This window comes from Equus przewalskii, chromosome 1 (genome assembly GCF_037783145.1).
Source record: "Equus przewalskii isolate Varuska chromosome 1, EquPr2, whole genome shotgun sequence".
Classification (NCBI taxonomy): Eukaryota; Metazoa; Chordata; class Mammalia; order Perissodactyla; family Equidae; genus Equus; species Equus przewalskii.
Genome location: NC_091831.1, coordinates 76,688,714 through 76,699,283, shown reverse-complemented (window position 1 = coordinate 76,699,283; position 10,570 = coordinate 76,688,714).

Below are 10,570 nucleotides of genomic sequence, written 5' to 3'. Positions count from 1 at the left end.
TTCAACAGTGCCATGGGCTACCCCAGTTATAACACCGTTCAGCTAAGGATGTCAAAATATCTCATCAATAGAGAATTATCACCTTCTTGAAAACGCTTCTAAAAGCAAACATGTTTCCAAACTTGGGGTTAATGATAAAGCTGGAAAAACGCAAAAGACCCACTGTTCCCTCTCCTTCTTTATCAATATGTGACTTGAGTTTGAATGCCAAGTCAAATTTCTCCACAACTAAATCCTTAGTGGTAACTTATTAAAGAGTAAATCAAAGTTTGCTTTAAGAGAAAAGTAAATACACTCAACTTTCCATATGATGCCCGGCCCTGAGTTCACTTCCTGGTTCCGCTGTTGACTCAGGTTGTAATCCCAGATAAGTGACTGCACATTCACTGCTCCAGGTGAGGACCCGCCATCCGTGTGTCCCCAGGAATCCTGGGAGATGGAAAAGCTGTCTCCAGCGGAGGCCGCACACTTCAGAGAGGAAAGGCAGACAAAAGGTGGTGACATGGAGTGCAAAGCTCCACGTGAAGGCAGGAGCTGCTCGTCCCTGGGCCTCTCATTGCAAGAAAATGGGGTCATTCATTTGTCACATCGCCAATAAAACCCCGCCATTCTTTGGCTCTGAACTCACCCATAATTCCTGGGAGTGAGGTGGGAAGGGCTGCACTTTTGGACTCAGATGGCAGGGAGGATAAGAACAAAGTTGACAAGAGTCAGCTCTAATCACACAGTGAACATTTGCAAGGAAACAAATAAAAATAGCCAGAAGTGGGTCAGCACTGACACTGAAGTTAGACGGGAAATCGAGGCAGAGTCCTGGGTAGAGGGGCACAAGTTTCATTGTATGAGGGCACATTCACACTACCTTCCCGATCTGATTCCCTGTGGTCCCTTTTTCTCTTCTCTCTGTCTTTTAGATACACAAGAAACACACACACACACAGAGCGAAAAAGAACAGTGTGACGCTGAAGCCTTGTTCTGTCCTCTCAACTCCTTTTTCCTGAGGCTGAAGAGAAAAAAGATAGTTAAAAAGAACTCACTTAAGAAGCAGGCAGGAAGGAGAAATGTAATCTACACTTTACCTATCTTTAAGGTTTCTGCCATCTCAGTGCATGCTGCTTACGGGGGAAAGGGCAGCGAACCAGGAGAAAAGCACTTTGTGCTGAAGTGACTGACCTGCTCCCGAGCAGGCCCACCTCACACCAGCATCCTCCCCATCACTGTCCCCATGACACTGTGTGTGTCACACACACAGTATACATGCACGCATACACACACAGACAACATGCACACACTCACACAGATTTCCAGTGTTCATGTACACACATATACACACGATACATACACATGGTACTCACATGCACACATAATGCCTGTGCACACACACAGTAGACATGCACACACACTGTAGACATACACACAGTACTCATGCATACACAGTACCCATGAACACACACAGTACCCACACACAGACACAGTACACACACACATGCATACGATAGACATGCATATATGCACTACACATGCACACACACACTAGACATGCACACACACAGTACGCATGCATACACACAGTACCCATGTACACACAGCACTCGTGCACACACAGTACTCCTGCACATACTCAGGAGACATGCACACACACAGTACCCATGTATACACACAGCACTTGTACACACACAGTACTCATGCACATACTCAAGAGACATGCACACACACAGTACCCATGCACACACAGCACTCATGCACACACATAGTAGAAATGCATAACCCAGAAGAAAGCAGTTCTTGCTCTCACTGTAACTTCAAGATTTTGGCAGTTCTTGTTAGCTCCCACACTTGGCAGGATTACACTTCCTTATAGCTTCAGTGATGTGACTAGAGCAGATTTATTGGGTTTACTAAAAAGAGAGAGAGCGCAGCAAAGTCTGATGCACAATCATCCCAGGCAGATCATCAGGCCAAGACAGAGGACTCAGCAAGATGGGTTCATTTGGTGAGAATCAGCATATTTGACTGGTAATTTGCTGGAGCACTAAAATATACACTTCTTCCAAATGTTGTCTTCTTTGAATCCACTGAAAATAAAACGAACTCTCAAGCTGGGCCAAATAGCATAGATAACACACATGCATGCACATACGCATACATATATGGCTACATGCATACTTAAAAAGCTTAACAAAGAATACAGCCACAAGCATTCTGGGAGGGAGGAATCTGGGTTTGCAAGTGGGCTCCACCCATTGCCCTCTCTCTCTCCTGGAGGGAACATAGGAGAAGCAGCCACCTAAAGGCAAGTTCAGCCCCCCCGAGCCATCACACTCGAATCCCTCCAGGCCGGCCCAGAGAGCAGGAGCCCTGTTCTGAAGTTTGGTTCTAATGCAGAAGGTTTTCAAGGCCTAAGATAGCCCCGCACATCTAGCCAACAGAACTTTCTGCGCTGTGGTCAGTTAGCTGTGCCACACAGGATGGCATCTGTTTCCACTCATTTCAGAACACGAGCATGGGTGTTGGGAGCATTGGCCCCATCGAGCCTCCCAGTCAGCTGTGTGAGCGTCAGGTTTCCAGAAGGACCGAGCATTTACCTGGCTTGAAACTCCCAAAAGGCTGAGGATATGGAGAGGTTTCAGACTGTTTTTCAAAGACCATACAGTTTTTAAAGAGCTGCTTGTTATGAATCCGGCCTCAAAGCAGATTAATCAAACATAGAAAAATCTGCAAGAATAGATCATTTTTTTTTAGCTTGGGGTTTTCAGGGCGGGATTTTTGGGGAGTGGGAGGGAAGCTACCCAGTCAAGATAAACTCCTTAAGAGCATGGGCAAAATTCCCTTTTCAATTACCAGTTTTTGAAAAAAATGACACAGTCACACAAGAGAGGAAATGAAAAGGGAAATTTTTAGACTTCTCATCCGTCCAGAAAGCCCCGGGCCTGTTTCAGAACCCTGTCAGGGTAACTGTCGGGCCTGCGGTCACAGCGCAGCAATCCCAGGAGGCCTTGCGTCACCAGCCATTATATCAATAAGGAAGTACAATCACCAAACCACAAGCCAGCTTCTTTTCTAAGCCCACATGTTGCTTTAGAGGGTTTTTAAACAAGAGACTTTCCTGTTTTTGAAACCTGTGAATCCACAGGTCTTACAGGTTACTCAAATTATCTTATCACTTGCAGCAACCACTGGCATGAGTTTCAAAACTGCTTACTCCAACCTTCCCCTCCCCTCGCTACACAGACATCCATTTACTCACCAGAAGCCTTATTTACGGTATCGTGTTGCCAACTGCTGACACAGAAGAAAAACACACTAGTTATACATTAAGCTTTACCGTTAAAGTATCTGTGCCAGATCCCGTCCAAATGCCATTTATTCACTGACGAGAAGGCAGGACAACCACACCGAAGAAAACTCGACAGAAATTGTGTTTTGGTCAGATCAGTGTTTCTTAGTACAGCCGTACTATGTTTCACGCAGACACATACACACGCATGCAAGTGTAGTGTACGAAATCAGCACAAAAGTTCATAGGAAGCTGTTTCATTCATCATAGGCAATGCAGCAAATCTACTGGAAAATTTTAAATACAACCAAAAAGCATCCCCAACCACCTAATGAGGTTGCTGCCCAGGTTGACAGAAGATAAAGGTAAATAAGTGTGTGTAGAAGATGCTATGGGGCATGGGTGAAGGAGGCAAGCCGTCCAATCGAAATCCTCTACAGTATGCAAGTCAGACTTGTTTTTCTCTTGAGCAAGTAAGAAGGTTCCGAGTAAAGAGTACACTCTAGAACTGACGAGCTAAATCCACAAACAAACGTCTCTTTCCTGCTCAGCACAGCAGCTCGAGAGAGATGTGCCAAACCTAACAACGGCCTTTGATAGCCATCTCCTGGTTTAACATCTACCCTGGCCAGTGGCCACTTGGCGTTGCTCAAGCAGTGCGTGCAGAATTCATCCCGAGCTCCCTTGCTAGAGGTGTCCGCCCTCACGGTGCAGACCTGAGGTTAACAGAGGGCTTCCGGAAGGTGGTGCAGGCTCTGTTCTCCGTAACTGCCCAATCAGAGCGAGGATGAACACTGGGTGAACTTGACTCTGCAGCTGCAACCGGCAATCTCCGTGCTGACTTCATAGGCTCCACATAGCAATAATGAACCTAGCAGACACTTATCTAACCTCACACTTTTTACCCTTTTTGGGTTAGAATCAACACTTAGCTCATCAAAAAAAACACACATCTTCCAAAAGGAACCTGCTCAAAGTTTGAGCACACTGGTATTTTCTTTGTCTTATTTTAGTTTTCTGCATTCCAATGAATCTGCTAGCACTGACATGTTGAGATAGACACTATATAGCCATTACGCTGTGATTTTTATGTTTGAGGGAGAGTTCTTTCAAAATATTAAAAATTCTCTCTCTTATGAAACATTGGGCGTGAACGAGGGGATACCAAAAAGAGACAGAAGTAAATCTCTCAAAGCGTGTGACTGGCCTACTGTGGTACAGCACAATGCGTCCTTGGGTGAAAACACAATAAAATAAAAGAATTCCGGAGAATTCCAGACTTCCCACACAGGCCGAATAGATATTTTTAATTGTAATATTCGTTGGCAAATAATCGAAGTTTGTACAGAAAGCATCCTATTCTTCAAAAGTGTTTTAGAAATAATAACTTTTTCTTCCCTCCTTCAGAAAAGCCACTGATACAAAACTAACGTAAATGTGGAACGGTTTTCTGATACCTTCAGACTGTGGTATTTAGGACTCTTAGGCCTCAACACTCCTGTTTGACTGAGACTGAGCTTGCTGGGCAATTGCCCAACCACCCTCTCACTTTGGCTGTGTAGACCACGGCTCCGTGCCCTCTCTCCAGGGGTCAGGCATTGCCCAACGAAGAAAATGCTGACTCTCCCCTTTTACACCATCAGTGACATCCCAACCCAAGCTCTGTGCCACCAGGCCTGCTTCCAGGACAGCATGTTCTGTGCTGCTGTGTGCCTTCCAGCTCAGATGCCAATGAGGGCACTAGGTAATGGGTCCTTTTGCTAAAGGACACTGCAACAGGTCTTCCTGTCACTTATGGAAGTTCTCCATTTGGAATCATCACCAACCCCATCCACTCAGACCAACAAAGCATAGAGGAAAATAATACGTATGGGCAAATATAAGAAGATGTCACCTTGTATTTGTGTCTGTTCAAACTTCCTCATATTACAGAGTGCTGACTCGATTTGTTTATTTTGAATAACAAAATACCTTGCAAGTAATTCAATCAGTGCTAGTCTGGGATGTTTACAGAGGTTACCTGGAAGAATAGCTGTGTGGTTTTTTTTTCAATCAAAGAAATTTTAAAGTTTTTGTAGTTATTCTTGAAGGTATGACCTCCAATTAGATATTATAAGCAGCTCATAGTAAAATGAAGCTCCATATACCCATCATCCAGATTAACAATTACCCAGATTTTTCCATATTTGCTTCTCTTGTTTCTTTTTTTTTTTTAAAGGAAGATTAGCCCTGAGCTGACTACTGCCAGTCCTCCTCATTTTGCTGAGGAAGACTGGCCCTGAGCTAACATCCATGCCCATCTTCCTCCACTTTGTATGTGGGACACCTACCACTGCATGCCTTTTTGCCAAGTGGTGCCATGTCCACACCCAGGATCTGAACCGGTGAACCCTGGGCCGCCAAAGGGGAACGTGCGAATTTAACCACTGCACCACCAGGCCAGCCCCATCACTTGTTTCTTATTTTCTTTGTTTTTTATCTTTTTCCCTTTGCTGGGCTATCTTAAAGAAAATCCCAGACTTGATGTCATTTCACCCCTTCATACTTTAGTATGCATTGTTAAAATTCATTTTAACAATCTCTTACACAGCTGCAACCCCATGAAGGATCCCTTTCAAACGCAATACAAGAAGAATTAGCTTTACAGAGATCACAAACAGTGCGTGGATATTGAGCTTGAGATGACATTTCCAGTGACCACAATATACAGACTCAAAAAGCTCTAAATCTCAAAGACACTTGGGCAGAAGCAAGACGGTGTGTTCTGGAAGACTGAGCAAGATCACTCAAAAGGGGGCTCCAGTGACAACGAAGATAGGTGATGATGAAGAGTCTGAATAACAAGTGAAAAAAAAAAGGGGTAACATTTCTAAATAAGTTGTAATTTGGATGTAATTTTTAATGTGCATGTAAGTAATAAATTAAATGTGTAACTCGGAATCTGGCTATTTCACTTGCATCATTAAAAGTGTACATATTCAAGCTGGCCAAGAAAAAAAAAACACAAGACTTTTGTAACCTGCTCATTGGGAAATGGGGCATTGCTTCACATCTGGAGTTGCATAGATGGTAATCTTCAACCCATTGCCTGCCAGCCCCTGCCAAGCCTACTCTTCTTAACAAAAGCATTTCTTGAGTGTCTACTGGATGCCAAGCCCTGTGCCAAGCCCCTGAGGACAGATGTCCCTTATGTGCATGCCAGTCCTCTGAGGGCGTCCCCTCATTTTTACAGAGGAAAAAATTCAGGCTTCAAGAAAGTGAGTTACTTTCCAGAGGAGATAAAGATGGAATGTAGGTCTCACTTATTCTGTTCTGCACAGCTGCCTCTGCTAGCTCTTTTTTCTTTCCCTTTCCCCAAGTAGCCACTTGAGATCCACCCTGAACCATGTGGCAATATCAAGGTTTCTATGTAATTGAGTATGCAGTACTCAAATTAAGGAGAACTGGGAGGAGGGTTCAGTGTCCACATGGTTCACAGGGTAGCCATCGCTTCATTTTTGTCTTCAATGAATCATTGTTTCTGGCTATAACAGTCTGGTGATAGACAATAGATGACACCACCAAATGGGCTCCGCAATTCCGCTAAGACAACAAAGCTAGCTAAAGCATTTGCAGAAAGGCTTGGCTGTAGAAGCAGCTGGATGGGCTTGAGCTTCAATCACACCCATTACGTGCTTCCACTGCTTGCGTCTGTTATCAGACATCTTCCTATTCCTATTTCCTACCTCCCTTTGATAGTTCTTCTCTACCACCTCATCTGGGGTTAACTTTCCATAAGATGAAGAAAAGAAACCCGACTCAGGCAGCTCTGCTCCGCACGTGGTCCGGCAGGCGCACAGGTTTGCGCTGCCCAGAAAGACAAAACAAAAACTCCGGGATCCTTGTTCAGCATCATCCCTGAACTGCGGAGCGATCCCCAGCAAGTCATTTAACCTTTCTTTCCTACAGTTTCTTTATCATTAAAATGGGATATTTGAGGGCCATGGCTGAAATAGCCAAATAATATTATCCAATTAAGGTGAAAAGCGCCATATAAATGTTACAGAGGCGAGGACTTAAATAGCCACATATGGTTTCATGAAAAGCCCTCCAGTGCATCAGCTAACAGTAAAAACATGCAGGAGTGAAATGATCTGGCTGGAAATGAACTGCAAATTGATAAACATTTAGTTGCTAATGCCGTGTTTATTATTTTTTACTAGGATAAAAATTAACTTGTGCGGCCTTGGCCAGAAAACAGATTGAACTCGACCATCTGGGTAGTGGAATCGGCATGTCTTCAGCCTGGGTTACATACAGGTTCCCGCTGCCAGCTTCGATTTGACTTGTAACTAGGCCCTCGGTGTCCACACAGAACTGGGGGAGGCTTCTGGGAAGCACAATCAAACGGGCCAACGCACCAAAAGGGTGACCCTCTCGAGGGAGCTTAGGAAATAGAGCCGCCCCCCATCATCCTCACTGTCCTGTATTTTCCAAGAAAGAGGTCGTCACAAGTGCCAGAAAATTGCCTCCAACCTGCGAAGTCAGCGCGGGCTGGAGGGCTGCGGCGTAGGGGGATGGTGGGGGGCGCGCGCGGGGCGGGGCGGGGGCTCGCGCGGGCCGAGGCGGGGGGTGCGCGGGCGGGCCGGAGGGCCGGGGGCGAGCCCCAGTCGCCCCAGTGGACTGAGGCCGGGCCACGTGACAACGCCAGCGGCGGCCCCAGCTGCAGATGCCGTCCTCTCCCCCGGGCGCTTTTCCATCAGCTTGCAAGCAGCTGGATCAATTTACTCCAGCTACAGCCCCGTGCACAAGCACGGGCTGAATTATTACTCGTGGAAATCCCCTCTGTTTCAGGGAATCAGGTAGCTTTCAAACTCCCAACAATTAATGGCCCTTTTGGTCCAGGGAGAATAGCAAAAAACAAAACAACAGAATAACAAACTGCAGGCTACAGGTTTCCAAACAGGCTGTTTGGTTTCTAGTAAATTAGAGGGAGTGGGTGGCTGAGGTACCAAGTAATGTTATCCTGGAGAGTGTGGTCTTCTTTGACGTCAGCAAGATGTTTCTCTCTCCCTTTTCTCCGTCTTTCCCTCCTCTCTCTCCTTTCCCGTCCACACCCTCCTCTTTTTCCTCCCCCTCCTTCCCTCTTTATGTCAAGGAGACGGATGACATAGGGGAGCTCTGGAAAATTGCTCATAGTTTTGCAACAGAGCTCACAGGCTCAGAAAATTCCCACATTTTCAAAAATGAAGGCTTTGGCGGAGGGGAGGGGGGGCGGTACTCCGCCACCGTCTAAATTAGCAAGCCAAAAGCACATGTGACTCAGGGAGGGGGGAGGGGAAGAGGCTGCTGTACGTTCCTTCTTCATCTTGCCCGATTAGCAGTTCTGTCTGAGGGAACATTCTTCCTGTGGCAAAGAACACACTCCTGTCTCCCGTCAGCCTGAAATAGAATCCTGGAGAGCATGCGCCCTGCTCTCCTCTGCTCGCTCCGGGACCCAGCCTCGATGCTGTGCCAGGATTTCCCCTGCCTCCCCCAGACCTCTTCCGCCAGAGTTGTTTTTCCTCTACTCATCAAAGACAGCGACGCCTGCACCCGTGTTAACAGAACTATCTAGAATAAGGGTTCCAAGCCTAGGCAAGCACTGGTAGCCTAACCCTGCAATATTTTTGTTTCCCCTTTAAATTATGTCGCCCCCCTTGTTTCAACAAGGGCAGCCGCGGACCCTCCGTGGCAGGGTCCAACAGTCACATGGTGAGTGTTGGTGGAGTGGCCAACTCCCTCTGTGGCTCTTAATTGCCATGTAGCCTCAGCAACACGCCTGGGTTTCTAGAGTAACCTGACTCTGTCGTTCTTTGCCCACGCAGCCCTTTCAAAGCAGCAATCTGTCCTAGACCTCACGTCAGGAAGTGTGGTTCCAGAAGGATAGGGCGCAGGCCCAGGGGACACGTGGGCCTGATTTTCTCCTTGGGCATGTGGCGGCTCCTCCCTCATCCTTTCTCTGATTTGGACAGCAAGGGCCTCAGAGGACCTTGGAACAGGGAGCACTTTATAAGTCAGAGCGGCCGCATGCTCTCTGCAGGTAGGAATGTCCTGTGAAAAGCACAGTGGCAATGAAAAAATACACACACACACAAATCGAGTGAGGTCACACGAATCTATTCAGATATTAGACCTGGAACGTGAAAAAGAATCTTGCATTGTATATATGGGAGAGGGTGCGTCGTGCATGAGAGTGTCATCAGCAGACAACAGCGCTTCAGCCAGAGCACAGGCCCAGCACACAGGAGATCTTTAGCAGAAGTGCTGGGGGACGGGTGAATGAATAAGAGGAATGAATTTGTTTAGAACACAGGGAAAGCAAAAAGGAGCCCAACTTTCTGGGACGTGAGGAGGATGGGCTGGAGAAGTGTCTGCCGGAAAGAACCATTTGGTTTGAAGGAGAACAGACTTCTACAGTGTGAATGCACGCCAGGAGTCTGACGTAATGATAAGTGACAGTAACAATGTTGGGTGACATGCATTAAACACGTCCCATGTAGGGATCCAGCAGCTGTCTTCCACAGCACCATCTTGTTTGGTTCTCATGGCATCCGCAGGAGGTGGGAACTAGCTTGAGGGGATGTGGAAGCTGTGAGGCACCAAGGAAGAGAGTCCTGGACCCAAAGGACTTAGGAGGACTTGGAGCAGAGGGACTTGGAGCACATGTCTTCAAAGGTGGTCAGAGGGGGCCCCCTACATGGTCCTGCCTGCCTAGCCTTCTGCCTCCGTTGGTCACTCCTGAGGAGGACCCTTGCCTGCCCACTGACTTAGCGTCCAGAGAACCCTGAGGGCAGAATAGGCTCTGACCTCCAGGCAGCGAGAGGTCCCCACCTGCCTCCGTTCTGCTGCTCCTTCCTTCCCTCAGAAACACCACACTTTCCAGGGAGGCCTTCGGGAACCTCCCTCACATGTGTGCCCTCTGGGAGCAGGCCAAGGTCATGTCTGTGCTCTCAGGGAAGCACAGTCCAACCTGCTGGGACATTCAGGGACTCAGATTAGCAGAAGTGATGCCAAGGGGCCTTTCCCCCTGGGTCTCCGGGGGCCTCTCCCACCTTTGAGAGAGGAGCAAGGAATATAGGTTCCACCCAATCGAAGCGTTTGTGCCTGGGAGCTCTCGTTTATTCAGTATAAGCAGGCTCTCCTTTCAAGGTGCCTTTTCTCCACCTCACGTTTCCTCTCCAGGAAACACACCTCATTTGTTTTTGGCCACTTCAGGGGAATTCTCTCTCCCTCATGGTCTGCATATTGCTCTACTGAATTCCTCTCCTTTC